The sequence below is a fragment of the Mirounga angustirostris genome, unplaced genomic scaffold (genome assembly GCF_029215605.1).
Source record: "Mirounga angustirostris isolate CCGP_5_RB_7025 unplaced genomic scaffold, mMirAng1.0.hap1 SCAF_2, whole genome shotgun sequence".
Classification (NCBI taxonomy): Eukaryota; Metazoa; Chordata; class Mammalia; order Carnivora; family Phocidae; genus Mirounga; species Mirounga angustirostris.
In genome coordinates, this window is record NW_026991710.1 from 8,855,197 (window position 1) to 8,875,478 (window position 20,282).

A 20,282-nucleotide genomic window follows, 5' to 3' on the forward strand; every position below is an offset into this window, starting at 1 on the left:
CTGCATGGCCCAAAGATGAAAGGGTGTATTCTGAAAACAGGTAGATACTAAACACCATTAGGAATCAGTAGAAACATGACTGAGGATAGATCTGGAGGGTCCAATAGAATATATGGCTGGATGGGGGAGAGTTTATTAAAGAGGTGCAATCTACAGTGATTTAGAATTAAATATGTCTGTAAGGATGCTCTAAGTCAATCCTAGTATACTTTTGGAATTGGTCCTTGAGGCTGAGAAGTAATAATGATCTTTGAATAAATGAGAGATGTCAGTTTGACCTTAATAGATAGGAATGAAAGAATTTCAAAATACCTGAGACCAAGTGGTACACACATTTATTAGAGATAAGGTAGACAGGCAGCAAGACCTGGAAGGCAACCAGGGATCTTGGTGATGGCATTTCAAGTGGCAAGATAGATGAACAGCCAATGAAAATAATGTTTTATTTATATATTTTTAAAAGATTAAAAAGAGACAAGAAAAAAGGCTGATGTCAACTGATCCATTAGAAAATCACTCTCCCTTACCCAGTTTCCAGATTTAAGCCAATTGTTGGACTCCAGAATCTATGATTAAAAGGAAGATCATGTGTGTTTAAGGAAGAAACTTTAATGCTATAGCAAGAGTATACAATAGCTATGTCTTCCTAAAGCAACATGCAGCTTTTGTAAAAGTAACTTTTCATTGAGGGAAAAAAAAAATCTAGATGTTGAGGGGGCTATAGAATACAGAATCTGAAATACCACTGATAACAAAGAAATGAGTATAGTCTCCCCTTTTAGAGTGTGGATATTCAGAGGTCACAAAATAATTAGACACCTGATCCAAATATGTTCCATCTGTTTCTGCATGCATAATGACTTGGTCATTTCCCCAGCTCCAGAGAGCATAATCTATAGGGATATACTTTGCAACTTGCAGAACTACCATCCTGTTCCATCACTTGTGAGTGAATAGCTATCATGCTAAATAAGCCAAGTGGAAGCTTACAAAACTGTCCACATCCCCCATTCACAATAATTCATAAGTAGTTGTACATCCTGGATGAAGTAGAGTGATAATGCCACCCTCAAAAACTTAAATGACATAGCAATGGTTGACTTGAAAAATGGAAAGAAAAAAGATGGATCTTGATAGGTGATGGTAATCTTTCATAAATGTAGCAAATTGGTAGCCTCAGTCATAATTTCTGTGCTAGAGTTATATCTTTTCTAGAAGAAATCACCATTCTCTGCTTGCTCTGGATCTATAGCTATAGATCTGAGGAAACTACATTTTCCAATGCCTATCAGAAGGGACAATCATATATTATTAGCATTCACTTGGAAAGACAACAGTACACTTTTACAGTCTTGACTCAAAACTATATTAATATCCTGCTCTGTCTCAATGTAGATTAAAGGGACCTTAATCATCTGTTTTGTTCTACCAGAGTTCAACAAACTTTTACTGTGAAGAGTCAAGTAGGAAGTATTTTAGACTTTGTAGACCATATAGTCTTTGTCATAACTTCTAAACTCTGCCACTGAACAATCATAAGCATTATATAAATTAATGGTGTGGGAATCACACAGATGTCAAGATATACTACAAAGCTGTGAAAATCAAAACAGTAGGGTACTGGCACAAAAATAGACAGATAAATCACTGGAACAGAATATAGAGCCCAGAAATAAACCCACACTTACATGTGTCATAAGTCTATGACAAAAGAGGCAAGAATATACAATGGGGAAAAGACAGTCTCTTCAATAAATGGTCTGGAAAAAGTGGACAGTTACATGCAAAAGAATGAAACTGGATCACTTTCTTACAGCACATACAAAAATAAACTCAAAATGGATGAAAGACCTAAATGTGAGACTTAAAACCATAAAAATTCCTATAAGAGAAGATATTTGACATAGGCCATAACAATATTTTTTCTAGATGTTTCCTAAGACAAGGGGAACAAAAGCAAAAATTTAAACTGTTGGGACTACCTCAAAATAAAAAAAAAGTTTTTACAAAGCAAAGGAAGCCATCAACAAAACAAAAAAGCAACCTACTGAATGGAAGAAGATATTTGCAAATTATATAGTTCAATAAAAAACGTGTAAACCCCAGTAGACATTTTTCCAAAGAAGAAATACAGATGGTCAACAGATACATGATGTTCAACATCACCAATCATCAGGGAAATAGAAATCAAAACCACAGTGAGATATCACCTTACACCAATAGAATGTCCAGAATAAAAGACAAGAAATAACAAGCATTGTCGAGGTTGTGGAGGAAAAGGAACCTTCAGGCATTGTTGGCGGGAATGTAAATTGGTACAGCTACTGTAGAAAATATGGAAGTTCCTCAAAAAATTAAAAAATAGAAATACCAAATGATCTAGTAATCCCACTACTGGGTATTTACCCACAGGAAAAACAAACACTAAATTGAAAAGACATATATACCCTTCTGCTTATTACAGCACTATATATAATAATCAAGATATGGAAGCAACCCAAGTGTCCAGTTTCCATTGATAGATGAATGGATTGAGAAGATGTGATACACACACACACACACACACACACACACACACACACACTAGAATATTACTTGGTCAAAGAAAAGGGATGAGATCTTGCCATTTTTGACAATATGGATGGATCTAGAAGGTATTATGCTAAGTGAAAGAAGTCAGAGAGAGAGACAAATTCTGTGTGATTTCATTTATATGTGGAATCTAAAAAGTGAAGGGGATTTGGAGATACAGGCTTCCAGTTATGGAATAAATAAGTCATGGGGTTAAAGGGTACAATACAGGGAATATAGTCAATGGTATTGTAATAGTGTTGCATGATGACAGGTGGTAGCTGTACTTGTGGTGAGCAGAGCATAGTGTATAGAGTTGTTGAACCACTATGTTGTACACCTGAAATTAATGTAACATTGTGTGTCAATTATACTCAAAAATAAAAATGGATGTGACTGTCTCAATAAGGCTTTAGGAATGAAAACAGGTGACACTCTACATTTCACTTGGGTACTGTAGTTTTTATACCTCTGCACTATACTGATAACAGCATGTTAATTTGACCTGATGACCATGAAATGACAAGCACTCTCTAAATTCTGCAAAGGCACTTATGCATCAGAAGGTGGAATATTAAACTCTATAAAGTTTCAGGGGCCTGACATATCTGTGAAGATTTTAGAGGTCTGAGAGTTTGGGTAATAATGAGACATTTCTTCCAAAATAAGTTTCAGAATATTTCACTTTGTCCTTCTTATCACTAAGAAACTGGAACAGTGCTTGGATGACCATTTTGAGTTTTGAAGGTTGCAAGTACCACTTTTAGCAATATAGCTCTGACTCATTGGGCTGTCAGTTTTGAATACTGTTAGAACACTATAGCCTACTGCATTAAGTTCAGGAAGCAGTTCTTCTTGGGTACATTCAAGGAGGTAAAGGTATCTATATGTTACTTATGGTGTTCTACAACATGTTGATTCTCTGACAAACCTCTGAAGCCAGGCTGTGTTCTTTATACCAGAGCATTATTCACTTTTGAACAGAAATTTTTGACAAGCCACTGGATCTTAGTACAAACCCTGTAATAGAACACGAGACATCTAGTTAGTATGCAGTGGATATACTTATATGTGAATTCATATATGGTATCCACACAATGAGTCCTTTATGAGCTCATATTGTCAGAAAAGCACAGCATCAATCCATCATATTATGAAAATAGTACATTGTAAATCCAGATCCTTACATCACAGAGGTCTTCTGACCAATGTCTCTCCTCAGCTCATACTTATGACTCTATTAGGAGTTCTCTATGACCAGCTAACATTAGAAGGATAACATAAGGAGGAGGAGCAAGATGGTGGAAGAGTAGGAGACCTAAATTTTGTCTGGTCCCAGGAATTCACCTACATAGGGATCAAACCATTCTGTACACCTACGGACTCAACAGGAAATTGAAGAAAAGAATAGCAGCAACTCTCTAAACAGAAAAGCGACCACATTGTGGAAGGTAGGATGTGCGGAGAAGTGAATCCGAGGCGATATTTGGGAAGATAGACTGCGGGGGAGGGGGCCTCCATCAGCCGCTACTGGCAAGTGATAGAGAGTGGAGCACAAAATTGGAATGCTATTAATGAGGTGCAATAAAAAATGGAGGCTCTTTGGGCACCTGGGTGGCTCAGTTGGTTAAGCAACTGCCTTCGGCTCAGGTCATGATCCTGGAGTCCTGGGATCGAGTCCCGCATTGGGCTCCCTGCTCAGTCTGCTTCTCCCTCTGACCCTCCCACCTCTCATGTGCTCTCTCTCTTTCTCTCTCTCTCATTCTCTCTCTTTCAAATAAATAAATAAATAAATCTTTTAAAAAAAATGGATGCTCTAACTGCTAGGATAAATGAGGCAGAAGAGAGAATTAGTGATATAGAAGACCAAATGATGGAAAATAAAGAAGCTGAGAAAAAGAGGGATGAACAACTACTGGATCATGAGGGCAGAATTTGAGAGATAAGTGATACCATAAGATGAAACAATATTAGAATAATTGGAATCCCAGAAGAAGAAGAAAGAGAGAGAGGGGCAGAAGGTATATTGGAGCAAATTATAGCAGAGAACTTCCCTAATTTGGGGAAGGAAACAGGCATCAAAATCCAGGGGGCAGAGAGAACCCCCCCTCAAAATCAATAAAAATAGGTCAACACCCTGACATCCAATAGTAAAACTTACGAGTCTCAAAGAAAAAGAGAAAATCCTGAAAGCAGCTCAGGAGAAGAGATCTGTAACCTACAATAGTAGAAACATTAGATTGGCAACAGACCTATCCACAGAGACTTGGCAGGCCAGAAAGGACTGGCAGGATATATTCAGAGCACTAAAGGAGAAAAATATGCCGCCAAGAATACTATATCCAGCTAGGCTGTCATTGAAAATAGGAGAGATAAAAAACTTCCAGGACAAACAAAAACTAAAGATGTTTACAAACATAAAACCAGCCCTACAGGAAATACTGAAAGGGGTTCTCTAAGCAAAGAGAGAGCCTAAAAGTAACATAGACCAGAAAGGAACACAGACAATATACAGTAACAGTCACCTTACAGGCAATACAATGGCACTAAATTCATATCTTTCAATAGTTACCCTGAATGTAAATGGGCTAAATGCCCCAATCAAAAGACCCAGACTATCAGATTGGAGAAAAAAAAAACAAGACCCATCAATATGTTGCTGGCAAGAGACTCATTTTAGACCCAAAGACACCCCCAGATTGAAAGTGAAGGGGTGGAAAACCATTTACCATGCTAATGGACATCAAAAGAAAGGTGGGGTGGCAATCCTTATATCAGACAAATTAGATTTTAAACCAAAGACTGTAATAAGAGATGAGGAAGGACACTATATCCTACCTAAAGGGTCTATCCAACAAGAAGATCTAACAATTATAAATATCTATGCCCTAACATGGGAGCAGCCAGTTATATAAGTCAATTAATAACAAAAGCAAAGAAACACATTAACAACAATACAATAATAGTAGGGGATGTTAACACCCCCCCTCATTGAAATGGATAGATCATCTAAGCAAAAGATCAACAAGGAAATAAAGATTTTAAATGACACACTGGACCAAATGGACTTCACAGATATATTCAGAACATTTCATCCCAAAGCAACTGAATACACATTCTTCTCTAGTACCTATGGAGCATTCTCCAGAATAGATCACATCCTAGGTCACAAATCAGGTCTCAACTGGTACCAAGAGATTGGGATCATTCCCTGCATATTTTCAGACCACAGTGTTTTGAAACTAGAACTCAATCACAAGAGGAAAGTTGGAAAGAACTCAAATACATGGAGGAGAAAGAGCATCCTACTAAAGAATGAATGGGTCAACCAGGAAATTAAAGAAGAATTTAAAAAATTCATGGAAACAAATGAAAATGAAAACACAACTGTTCAAAATTTTTGGGATTCAGCAAAAGCGGTCCTAAGAGGAAAGTATATACCAATGCAAGCCTTTCTCAAGAAACAAGAAAGGTCTCAAATACACAACCTAACCCTAGACCTAAAGGGGCTGGAGAAAAAACAGCAAATAAAGCCTAAACCCAGCAGGAGAAGTGAAATCATAAATATCAGAGCAGAAATCAATGAAGTAGAAACCAAAAGAACGTAGAACAGATCAACAAAACTAGGAGCTGGTTCTTTGAAAGAATTAGTAAGATTGATAAATCCCTGGCCAGACTTATCAAAAAAAAAAAGAGAAAAGACCCAAATAAATAAAATCATGAATGAAAGATCACAACCAACACCAAAGAAATACAAACAAATATAAGAACATATTATGAGCAAATATATGCCAGCAAATTAGATAATCTGGGAGAAATGCATGCATTCCTAATGATGTATGAACTACCAAAACTGAACCAGGAAGAAATAGAAAACCTGAACAAACCCATAACCACTAAGGAAATTGAAGCAGTAATCAAAAATCTCCCAACAAACAAGAGCCCAGGGCCAGATGACTTCCCAGGGGAATTCTACCAAACATTTCACGAAGAATACCTATTCTTCTGAAACTATTCCAAAAAAATAGAAATGGAAGGAAAACTTCCAAACTCATTTTATGACACCAGCATTACCTTGATCCCAAAACCAGACAAAGACCCCATCCAAAAAGAGAATTACAGACCAATATCCCTGATGAACATGGATGCAAAAATTCTCACCAAAATACTAGCCAATAGGATCCAACAGTACATTAAAAGGATTATTCACCACAACCAAGTGGGATTTATCCCTGCACTGCAAGGTTGGTTCAACATCCACAAATCAATCAATGTGATACAATACATTAATAAAAGAAAGAACAAGAACCATATGATCCTCTCAATAGATGCAGAAAAAGCATTTGACAAAGTACAGCATCCTTTCTTGATCAAAACTCTACAGAGTATAGGCATAGAGGGTACATACCTCAATATCCTAAAAGCCATCTATGAAAAACCCACAGTGAATATCATTCTCAATCACAAAGGAAAAACTGAGAGCTTTCCCCTTAAGGTCAGGAACACAGCAGGGATGTCCACTATCACCACTGCTATTCAACATAGTATTAGAAGTCCTAGCCACAGCAATCAGACAACAAGAAATAAAAGGCATCCAAATCGGCAAAGAAGAAGTCAAACTCACTCTTTGCAGATGATATGATACTTTATGTGGAAAACCCAAGAGACTCCACCCCAAAACTGCTAGAACTCATACAGGAATTCAGTAAAGTGGCAGGATATAAAATCAATGCACAGAAATCAGTGGCATTCCTACACACCAACAACAAGACAGAAGAAAGAGAAATTAAGGAGTCGATCCCATTTACAATTGCACCCAAAACCATAAGATACCTAGGAATAAATCTAACCAAAGAGGCATAGAATCTGTACTCAGAAAACTATAAAATACTCATGAAAGAAATTGAGGAAGACACAAAGAAATGGAAAAATGTTCCATGCTCATGGATTAGAAGAACAAATATTGTGAAGATGCCAATGCTACCTAGAGCAATCTACACATTCAATGCAATCTCTATCAAAATACCATCCACTTTTTTTTGAAGAAATGGAACAAATAATCCTAAAATTTGCATGGAACCAGAAAACACCCTGAATAGCCAGAGGAATGTTGAAAAAGAAAAGCAAAGCTGGTGGCATCACAATTCCAGATTTCAAGCTCTATTACAAACCTGTCATCATCAAGACTGTATGGTACGGTCACAAAAACAGACACTTAGATCAATGGTACAGAATAGAGAGCCCAGAAATAGACCCTCAACTCTATGGTCAACTCATCTTCGACAAAGCAGGAAAGAATGTCCAATGGAAAAAAGACAGCCTCTTCAACAAATGGTGTTGGGAAATTTGGACAGCCACATGCAGAAGAATGAAATTGGACCATTTCCTTACACCACACATAAAAGTAGACTCAAAATGGATGGAAGACCTCAATGTGAGACAGGAGTCCATCAAAATCCTTGAGAAGAACACAGGCAGCAACCTCTTTGACCTCAGCCGTAGCAACATTGCCAAAGGCAAGGGAAGCAAGGGCAAAAATGAACTATTGGGACTTCATCAAGATAAAAAGCTTTTGCACAGCAAAAGAAACAGTCAACAAAACCAAAAGACAACCGACAGAATGGGAGAAGATATTTGCAGATGACATATCAGATAAAGGGCTAGTGTCCAAAATCTATAAAGAACTTATGAAACTCAACACCCAAAGAACAAATGATCCAATCAAGAAATGGGCAGAAGACATGAACAGACATTTCTGCAAAGAAGACATCCAAATGGCCAACAGTGCTCCACATCAGGGAAATCCAAATGAAAACCTCAATGAGATGCTACCTCACACCAGTCAGAATGGCTAAAATTAACAAGTCAGGAAACAACAGATGTTGGCGGGGATGCAGAGAAAGGGGAACCCTCCTACGGTTGGTGGGAATGCAATCTGGTGCAGCCACTCTGGAAAACAGTACGGAGGTTCCTCAAAAAGTTGAAAATAGAGCTACTGTACAACCCAGCAATTGCACTACTGAGTATTTACCCCAAAGATACAAATGTAGGGATCCAAAGGGGTATGTGCACCCCAATGTTTATAGCAGCAATGTCCACAATAGACAAACTATGGAAAGAGCCAAGATGTCCATTGACAGATGAATGGATAAAGAAGATGTGGTATATATATACAATGGAATATTATGCAGTCATCAAATGGAGTGAAATCTTGCCCTTTGCAATGACGTGGATGGAACTGGAGGCATTATGCTGAGCAAAATAAGTCAGTTAGAGAAAGACATGTATCATATGATCTCACTGATATGAGGAATTCTTAATCTCAGGAAACAAACTGAGGGTTGCTGGAGTGGTGGGGGGTGGGAGGGATGGGGTGGTTGGGTGATAGACATTGGGGAGGGTATGTGCTATGGTGAGCGCTGTGAACTGTGTAAGACTGTTTAATCACAGACCTGTACCTCTGAAACAAATAATACATTATATGTTAAAAAGAAGAAGAAGAAGAAAGAAGAAGAAAGAAGAAGAAGAAGAAGAAGAAGAAGAAGAAGAAGAAGAAGAAGAAGAAGAAGAAGATAGCAGGAAGGGAAAAATGAAGGGGGGAAAATCAGAGGGGGAGATGAACCATGAGAAACTATGGACTCTGAGAAACAACCTGAGAGTTCTAGAGGGGAGAGGGGATGGGAGGGATGGGTTAGCCCAGTGATGGGTGTTAAAGAGGGCACGTACTGAATTGAGCACTGGGTGTTATACACAAACAACGAATCATGGGACACTACATCAAAAATTAATGATGTAATGTATGGTGATTAACGTAACATAATAAAAAAAAACTACTGATGTAATGTGATTAACATAACATAATAAAATAATAAAATAAAATAAAATAAAAAGAGGAAAAAAAGAAGGATAACATGAGACTAGTTCATAAATGAGTCAACTTCATATGTTGGTGTGAACAGAAAATAGACAATTTCTGCATACAATCCCTGTCGATAATATCCATGAGATATAGTGGTGATAGTCATTTTTCCCTAGTTGACAGATCTTCAGCTGTGTAGCTCTTCATCAACTTCATGGGAAAAGTTGTCCCAGGTAAGAATATACATTTAGTTACCTGGGCAATGACAAATGACTTACCCCAGAAAAGCTTAGAAGTTGCAGATAATGAAATAAGAAAATTTTCAGAAAGATTCATGGGGATGGACCTATGACATGGCCCAAAATGTGTAAATCATTTTGTCTCAGGTCAATGCCCACTAGAAAAGATATCCATCTCAGCTAAACCCCTGCACAACCAGATAAATAGGATGAACTCATCCAGTGGAGGATAAACATTCTCCCTTCTTGTCCACTCTAGCGGTAGGAGTGGAGGCTACTCATGGGTCCAACATTATGGGCTTCCTTTATGAAAGCTGTTACAAATATTGTGTAGCTGATGTCAAACCTATCATCAGTTGAAAAATGAGTTCTTTCTCTGAGGAAGTATAATTAGAAGATTAATTATTCGGGCGCCTGGATGGCTCAGTTGGTTAAGCGACTGCCTTCGGCTCAGATCATGATCCTGGAGTCCCTCGATCGAGTCCCGCATCGGGCTCCCTGCTCAGCAGGGAGTCTGCTTCTCCCTCTGACCCTCCCCCCTCTCATGTGCTCTCTCTCATTCTCTCTCTCTCTCAAATAAATAAATAAAATCTTAAAAAAAAAAGAAGATTAATTAGTCACTTAAGAACAAATCACATACAAACTCTATCATCTGCACATGGTCAGAAATTTGTCCTTACAAGAATTGACATGTTTTCTGGACATGGATTGGCCATTCTTAAAGATGTTGTTGAGACATTTACTAATTCCCCTTGTACTCAATGTTCCTGTGTGTTGCTGACTTGGTGGCTTCCTGCTACAGGTACCTAGGAACTTTTGCCCAAGGGCTTTATCTTGGTCACTGGAACTGACATGTCTCTCACAAGGATATACTGGAAGTACCGATGAATTGGCAGCATAGAAGCAGCATTCAACAGATCATTAACAGGAATTCAGTACTTAAAAATTTCAGCTTCCTTATTTCTTGGGTGGGAGAATTCTGAGGTTTGCTCTTTGCAGTTTTTCAGAGGTCTTTACCAAGATGCAGGCCCACCAACCCACAATGGCAACCAGTTAGCACCACTTTTACTGACTTTCTTCCCTTCCCTACTCACTTCTCTAATTCTCTCCAATAATTTCTAGAATTACATCACAAATTAACCATTTGCATTCAAACCCTTGTCTCCATTTCTTCTTCTCAAGACTTGACTTTACTACCTTTGGATTTAGACAATTGTCCATAAAATCAAACTAATTGCATCTATAAAGTTTCTTTTAAAACATCTATTATTCATTCACTGAACAAAAAAGCATCAATTATTCATTTATTGGACAAAGATTTATTGTTAATCTTTTGTGTATATAATGTCTCTGATCTTGAGCAATGCACAGACTAGTGACTTGAGAGACAGTTGAACAGAAATTAGAAGTCAGTCCTCTTAAATGTCTAGAGTATTACAGGGGGACACATCAATGGAGAGAGAGGGAGGTACAGAGAGAGGAGAGAGACTACTTTGTACTTAGTTCAGAGGTCAGAGAAGATATCCCAGTGAGGCTATGAGAGATTTCTGTCAGTGAGTGAGAAGGTGGAGAAATTTCTTTTGGCTTTGAGGACTTAACAGCAGGCAAGATAAGGAAGAACATTATATGCAAAGAGGAAGCATGTGAAAAAAATGTATGGGGACATTGTCTAGAAGAGTAAGGAGAGACCATGTCCACTGTTTGCATTTATTTATTTGTTTAGAGACAGAGATGGGATATTGAAGGATTTATTATTGCAATACCTAATTTTCTGCCTTTGAATCATGTTCAGTCAACATTTCTATGAGAAGATATATGAGTTTCAACACTGAACCAATAAATACACTTTTGAACCTGTTATAATTTTTTTGGATAATAAAAAATTCATAAAGTAGAAATGAGACACCAGAAAGATAAATGCTCCAAATGGCAGCTGCACATCGGCAACTCTTCAATTTTAATGACATTTTTGATTCTAGGTTCTAAAGAATAACACATTTTTTATCATTTCTGTTAAAACCAACCTTACTGCATGCATTTTGTAAAACATTGTGTGTGTGTGTGTGTGTGTGTGTGCGTGTGTTGGTGGTGATGCTGGTCTTCACCTTACGTTCCTCTCTGCCTAGAAATAGAAAGTCTCCTCAATCCTTCCACCTCTCCAGGAAATGTAGGGCTAAGTTTTCCTATCTTCTTACTACCTATCACTCACTACTACATGAAGCACAGAAGGAGATACTGGCATGTGTGAAATCTGGGTGTTTGTTGGCTACAGTACTGATCAAAGTTAAAGGTAGTGGTGTATGTTCCTGTCCTTTGTCTTCCTCTAGAAGGACCTACCCACAAGCTGAGAACATGTCCCCATCTACTCCTGCTGTGGTGTACTAAACTCCCTGCAGACCTCCGGATGTCCATCTATAGCAGGGCTCAGTTCATGGGAGAAGTGATAAGAACTCCTCTTCCAACTTCATGTCCAGGATTCATTTTCAAACTGATATCTGTAACATAAAGTGAGTTGTGGGTTTTAATGTCTTCCCAGCTCCTGTGTGTCAGTTGCTCTATAATCTGGTGGACAGGGAGGGGGAATTATTAGGTTCCTTCAAACTTCTAGAGTTTTATCTTCATTCTGATAGTCATAAGAACACTTTGTTAAGGCATGATACACATTGTAGCATGCTAGAACTGGAAGGAATTCTAGGAAACATGCAAACAATGTCTCAATCCATAGCTAGAAAATTCATGTCTACAAATTTTAAATGATTGTCTAAGGTCATAGGTCTACTTTAAGGAAGAACTAAGACCAGAACTTAGGTCTACTGATATTCATCTCAGGATTTTTTCACATAATCTAACTTTCTCTCTAAAAATATGCAATTAATAAATGAATAAATTTCAAATTAAAATTACAGCAACAAAGCATAGGCTGATTTAAAGGAGATGATAGTATGAATACATTAGATTCTAAGAGGATAGAGTACCTTAGAACTAATTTCAAGTTAGATTTTCTATTGCTCAATGTCAGCAACACTCTATCTCATAACTATAAGATTGTGCCTTTTGGATGCAGGATCTAGTTACAATGTAGCTATAAAGTGCTGCCTTGTCTTGGCCCCCTGCTCAAAATAAAGCTGTTACCTTTCTAGCCCTGTCCGCCATGGTGCTTAGCAGCCAGGGATGCATGGTCTTAGACATGTTTACCAAGTAAAACACTGACTTGAGGGGCACCTGGGTGGCTCAGTCATTAAGCGTCTGCCTTCGGCTCAGGTCATGATCCCAGGGTCCTGGGATCGAGCCCCGCATCGGGTTCCCTGCTCAGCGGGGAGTCTACTTCTCCCTCTCCCACTCCCCCTGCTTGTGTTCCCTCTCTCGCTGTGTCTCTCTCTGTCAAATAAATAAATAAATCTTTAAAAAAAAAAAAAAAGATTGTGCCTTTTGGTGATAAAATGAAGTAAAGTGGCTTAAAAAAAAAGGAGCAAAACATGGGCCATTTTATCAAAAGACTCACAGTTTAATTGGGGGAGACAGGCATGCAAAAAAATGATATATTACCCCCCATATGCACCTGTAACTGTAAAGCTTCAGGGCAGCATCATGCAAACACAGTGAGTCAGCAACGGAATCTCTCTAGAGGACAAAAAATGCATTACAAAGCATTGAGCTGATCTATAAAGGTTGTGAGCTGGCTAAAGAAAAAATTATGGATGGGATAGAAGGAAGCCAAAGAACAGGTTGGGGAGCTTTCTGGGAAAGAGGAAAGGAGAGGAATCTCGTGTGCAGATGAAGGCTGGGGAAGAAAAGGAGGGAGAGTCCTGGGGCTGCCCTGTTAGGGTGAGAGAAGAGATCCATGTATGATAGATCCATACCAGAGCAACAGCAACCAAAGTTATGCCAGAAGGTGGATAAAAATTGTTCTGTAACCATCTCACCTGACTTTAAAATTTGTATTCGTTCTCCCATATCTTCTGGATGAAGCTTAGCTTCCACAGTGGCCAGTTTTTAGTCCCATTCAATTTTCCAATGACATGGGAGGTTCTAGTCAAAAGAAAGCTTATCTTTACCCTGTATACACCCCATTGCCTCCCTATGACACTGCCATCATAGTTTTCTAAGAATGTTGCTTGTCTCTCTTCTGTTTCCCACACACTCAACCCAGTTGATCTCTGTCACACAGTCCAAATGCTACCTATGGGTTTTTCCTCCACTTAAGAGCAACTTCTAACACCCAGCTTGTGTGTATGTGTTCAGACTCACTTCTCCCAATAGACTCTACTCCTCAAGGAAGGATCCATGTAAGTCTTAACTCTGTGTCCTCCCCAGCAGCTAACAGAGAGATTGGCAAAGACTTGTGACTCCTGAATGATGACTTGGCTTCCTCTCAGCAGGAGTGGAGGGTTTAAATACAATTCATCAGGGAGAGGCACCCTTCTGAATGTAATGCTTAGGAAGGAAAGCATGATGTCCCTACTTTTCCCCTAGAAACAGGTAAAAGGGGGAAGCATGGCAATCCATTTGGTTTTTATTAATTGTGACATTAACAGCTAATGTTAACAATACCCTTTTCCATTCTTAAGAATTATATGATTTCACACACTTCCTCATTTGGAGTCTCACACTGACCTAGATAAATGACAGTTTTTTATAATTTTCCAAGATAGAAGCAGCTTCTCCCAAATGGTCCAAGCTGTTTGTTCACAGGTAGAATCATTTTTTCACCAGGACTCAAACTCAATTCCTCTGATTCTAATACACTTAAACACACTGTCTCTTCCAAAAAGACAAAGTAAACTATTTTACCAGAAATTTTCATACTCTTTTCCTGTTTTTGATTAGATGCAATAACTACTAGGTGAGCTCATAATTGTATATTATTTCCCCAAACTTTAAAAGGGGGATCTCTGAATCAAAAGGGTTAAGAGGCTTAATAGCTTACTTTAAATGAAGATCTATTCTGTATTTTTTTTTTTTTGAGCATTGCTCCTAATTATTATCTCCATCTTACAGATGGAAAACCTAAGGCCCAGGGAAGATAAGTAACTTGTCCATAGCTTCAAAGCTAATAGATACCAGATCTGCAACTCCAATAAAGTTTTCTGACTCTAAACCTATACTAATTTTATGATATCCCACTGCCTGAATAGAAGATAAAGCACAGAAAGCAAGCAAGACAGACAGAAATGAGAAAGGTGTGTGGAAAGCATTTGTTACAAACATCAACTTCTCAAGTTTCTAAGATCTAAAGGCTCTCAATGAATGATTTCCTGAAGGTAACATATGTACTGAGAGAACCTCATAAAAATCTTTAGGACACAGGAGAACTATTTAGAACAACACTCACTAGACAGAACATTTATGACTTCCCTATTGGGAGCAAAAATGATTCTTTAGGAAATGCCAACTAAAACATTAATGCCAACACCAAACCTCCATTGAAATTCTCCCCTGTGTAGATTCTTGTATTATTTCTATTTCATTCTTCTTCTTAAGACATCTAGGGTTATCCACAAATCTATTTCCTTTCAGTAACAAACTATACTGTTATACAAATACTTTAGTAAATGTCTTTTGGGAACATGCAATTCCTTTAGGGGATGTATGGGGAAACCCTCTGTCTACTTGATTTACAAAATGCAGATGGTTAGTAATACTTGAATTGTTATTGATGCCTCCTAACATCTTTCTCAGCACCCTTAAAGAGAGTGGCATAATTCTTTAAGACATAATATTACACTTAGGAATTGCTCTAAAAGATCATCAATCTTTTGTGCACAACTCTGAGTGCTCAGCTAGTGTTAAATAAACCATGACTAGAAATGAAATTCAAAATACTTTGAGTGATTTCTGCAAAATGCTCTCCATTTGCCAATTATGTCCTACCATATTTCATTTTATCAGTTATTCATTATTCTTGGCTAAAAATACAGTTATGACAAATAGTATATCTCAGAGGAAGTTTCATGATTTTCCAAAGAAATACGATCAATATGTTTCAGCCATGCCATCGTTTATATTTTGCACTTGGCAAAAATAATATTGTGAGTGACAATGATGGTGACTTTATTTGCAGTTGCTGATGAGTTTGGCTTTTAGGAATATAAATATAACTAAAAGGAATATCAAATCCAATGGCATAGTTATCAAAAAAGGTATTTGCTAAATATAGTATGGACTTTCACCAAAAAGAAAGGCAATCAGTGAAGAATTTTCTCTTTTTTATATAATTCAGAATAAAGAAAATAAATTCAAAATCCAATCAGCAAGGAAGGGTGCCACATTCCCCACCTCCCACCTTTCAGGAACAGACTGAAAAAAAAAAATACCCAAATATTGAAACTTTAAATCATCTACTTGTTTTTTGAAAAGAAAATACCATGACCTATGGAGAAAGTAATGAAATGGTCATATATTCTAATCTGAAGTCTTCTTGGATGCTGTGTTGCTGGAGAAAAATTACTTAACCTCTCTGACCCTCAATTTCTTAGTATTTTTAAGCAGTGCTTCAGGTATTAAATAAGATAATGAACTAAAAATATTTTTAAAATATAAACAGCTCTTCAAATATAAAGAATAGCCTTATAATATATTCCCTAGAGAAAGAGGGTTTTCATCAATAAAATAAACTTAAAATTAAAATTATGTATTATTTGGGCACCTGGGTGGCTCAGATGGTTGGGCGTCTGCCTTCGGCTCAGGTCATGATCCCAGGGTCCTGGGATCGAGTCCCACATCAGGATCCCTGCTCCTTGGGAGCCTGCTTCTCCCTCTGCCTCTCTCTCTCTCTCTCTCTCTCTCTCTCTCATGAATAAATAAAATCTTTAAAAAAAAATTAAAAAAATAAAATAAAATAAAATTATGTATTATTCATGTCTATAAGCTATAAAACTATATAAACACAAATGAACTAATATAGTTTACACAGTAAAAACCTACATATGAATTAATAGATTTATGAAATTAATTAAAAGCAATTATATATCATCATATATCACCATTATAAGGAATACACTGTAACTAACAACTGCAGTTTGAGATATTCAAGAACATCATAAAATCCATCGACTCATCTTTTATCTTGCTGCATTTCTGTGACATTTCCAGCAGCCTTTCTGGCATTCAAACCTACAGCCTTTGGAAGTCAAAGATTCTCTATCTCCCCCCAGCTATAGCCACATGAGTCTTTGAGTGACCCTGGTCCTTTTTCTATATAGAAGAACAAGGATGTTTTGATTCAAAGCTTGCAGAAGAAGGGCATGTGTTCCAAGAGGGTCAGTGGGGAGATGCCACAAGCAAAAGGCTGGTGGACGAGAGAACAGTCATAGGTCATAGTGTTCAAATGGGGAGCGTGAAGATCTAGTCAGAGTAGAGAGGGCATTGATGTTGGCATCACTGAAGAGAATTCTGGGATGGGGGTGAGGTAAGACCAGACTTGGAGGATACTGAATGCTACTCTAAGGAATCTTCACTATCCTCTTCAGTAGTAAGGAAGTTGTAGAGCAAGCTAGTGAGCTCAGACTTCTGCTGAAGTCTACTCAGGCTTGAAGTGCAAGTCTTAATGTAGCAAGAAGAGATGCAAAGGGAACCCAGGAAAGCCAGAAAGGTAAGAAATCACAGAGTCCTTGACTGTCTTATTTGACTAAGTGCTGGTTCTCCTTTCCTACATACTTTAGTGAGTAATACAGCCTCCTCTCTACTGTTCCCCTATGCTAAGATTCTTACATTCAGTCACATGGACAAAAGAAGGAATATGATTTTTAGGACCTGATAAAACCATGTGCAAATCTCAACTCTGCAAGATATTAGCTGTGCAAACCTAGAAATATACCTGTTTTTTTTTTTTTTCTGAGCCTGTTTCTTTACTCATAAAAAAAGAGATAATCATAGCTATCCTGCAGAGCTGTGAGTATAGAGGCAAATATGAAGCTTGCATGGCATTTCATAGACCCTCAGAAAATGCTGGCTATAATTTCCATTTGTTTGCCCTCATCTACCGACCTTTTTCTACAGATACAGAAATAGGTCCACTAAAGGAATGTGGCTTGCCCTAGATGCCTTAGTGGGTTCAGGAAGTGGAATCCATGGTTCCATGACCACTAGGCTGAGGCCATCATGTTACTGTTCCATTACCTCTTTCCTTTCTTCTCAATGTGTTGCAGCATCTTGCCGATATGCAAATGCCCAAGTAAGCCACACTCTGCTGCTTCCTTTCTACCAGCACTGTTAAGGAAACCTTCAGGCCATATGGCTTTACCTTAACCATTATCATCAGCTGTATCAGCCATGTTTATATGTGTGGAGATTTATTTGTATGTTGCTAACATCATACTACACATTAAATTGTATCTTGTTTCAATCACTTAACTTTGAAGCAAAGATACATTTATACACTATCCAAAATAATTATAAGCGTAATTGTAATACATACTATCTCTTCATATATATTCTTCATTCTAATGTTGCCCATTGAATTTTTATTTACTACTTAATTTTATAAATAAGAGTGATAATATAATGTTTGGGCATAAACGTTTTCATTAGGTGTAAAAAAATTCCCTTCACATAGATTTCCTAAATAAGAACAGAATAATAAAATTGTCATTCACTAGGCTTTTATTCTAAGTCTGTACTGAGCACTTCACATGCTTTGCCTGACTGTATCTATGTTCAAGTTTATGAAATTATGTCATTATTCTTCTCATTTTAAACAGATTAAAAAAGTGATGCTCAGAGGGGTTGGGTATCCTCTTATACCAGTAAATGGAAGAGCCAGAATTGGGCTCAGGTCTGCCAAAATTCAGGGTCTATGAGCACATAGCATCATAAAAATGCCACCAGCATGTATGTCAAATACATGAAAATATAACCACCTCCTGAAAATAGTTTGAGATTTAGCCTTGTTGTTATCAGGTTAGTCTCAAAGAGATTGCCTCCCAGGACTCCTGCTGAACTGAAGAGACCTTGGTTTGATTTTTAACAGGAAGTATCTAATAATGAGGATATACGCTTTGTGCCAAACCATGGGGTGATGTTCTTAGATGTGAGAGTTTTGCTACCTCCCTAGCACTCATTAGGTATTTAAGGAGACCACTACATGGGTGTCACCAGCTGAGGAGAGTTCTACTGAGACTCTCTAAGTACTCCGGGGACAAAAAAACATATTCTAAAAAAATCACAAGTTACAGATGACAGAGAAAATGAACAGTGCAGCCGGAACCATGTATCCAGGTGCTGCTAACAAAGATAGTCAGCTTAACAAGGTGCTGCAACACATTGAGAAGAAAGGAAAGAGGTAATGGAACAGTAACATGATGGCCTCAGCCTAGTGGTCATGGAACCATGGATTCCACTTTCTGAACCCACTAAGGCATCTAGGGCAAGCCACATTCCCTTAGTGGACCTATTTCTGTATCTGTAGAAAAAGGTCGGTAGATGAGGGCAATTTTCACTTAAAAATTCACTTTATAAATGAAATTTATATGCAAGCTGTTATATTCATCAATGAAAATGATATCTAGGCTTAAAAATACAAACTCCCTTGCCATCTAGAGAAAGAGACAGGAGTCACACCTATAAAGCAACAGTGAATGATCAAATAAGATATAGAATTAACTATGTGGCATAAGAATCCATGTGCTGAACCATCAGTGAAGCCTCAACAGATGGAAAGTTTTATAGAAGGAGCAGAAATTGGTCATGGTGTTCTGCAGAATGTATGTGCAAGAAAGGTGATTTGGATTCATGTAGTCTAGCCCACTCTTTAGACTTGTGGCACACCAGGTGCTTCCATGGTTAGACATAACAGTAAGAAGGCAATTGACTAACATAGCCTGTCAAAACTGCAACCAAAGTTTCAGGGATTCAGGGATGAGGGTCTGGCTCACTCCACCTAACAAGTGACCCAGGCCAGCTGAAGTGCTAAGCAAGGGAGACAACTCTATAAATGAGAAGTTGAGGAATTTGAAGATTTATTTTTAAGGCAATTATAGAAAATAACACAAGACAGAAAGAACATAATGAATAATTTTACCTGTGAACAAATTGAGTAGGGGTTGGGTGTAGAAAGGCTGACATTAGAGAAGAGAAAGTCCATACATTTTAATAGGCTGGAAGGATGAGACTAGGAGGACAGAAGTAGTCAGGCCAGGATCTTAGTGGTGGAAAGATAAAGTCAAACTTAAATAAGAGGCTTCATGCAAGATTAGCAATGATCATTGGTTACCCTTGTGTGTGGACATGGGGAAACTAACATTTTTAGGAGGGAAACACATATATGAAATAATTTTCTGGGAGAGAAGAAAAGTGTGGTTTCTTACTTAGAATAAGATGGTTGTTAGACAATGGGGCATTTAAAATAGACATCTTAGTGGATGGTCAGTCATACATGGGACAGGGTGCAGTGTAAGACTATGGGAATGGGCACCAGAAAATGGGAGCAGAAAGGGACACAGTCATTAGAGATGAAATGTCAAGAAAATGGCTGACCAGGCTATTGAATACCAACATTAGAGTAGTGATGAAAACCACCAATAATGGTAACAAGAGTTAGTGGTAAAAAAAACCCTGTAAGCCCGATGCTAAAGACATCAAAGGATAAAGAACTACTGACTGGTGAGTGGTTGATG

At 37.9% G+C, this 20,282-nt stretch overlaps 1 non-coding gene across 1 annotated transcript; it reads left to right on the top strand.

Annotated features, from left to right (window-relative positions):
* Positions 1–12,727: 12,727 nt before the first annotated feature.
* LOC123849167 (small nucleolar RNA SNORA63) lies at positions 12,728–12,858 on the top strand. Its single transcript, XR_006791993.1, has one exon. It is a non-coding gene; the product is annotated as a small nucleolar RNA SNORA63 (small nucleolar RNA).
* Positions 12,859–20,282: the final 7,424 nt, after the last annotated feature.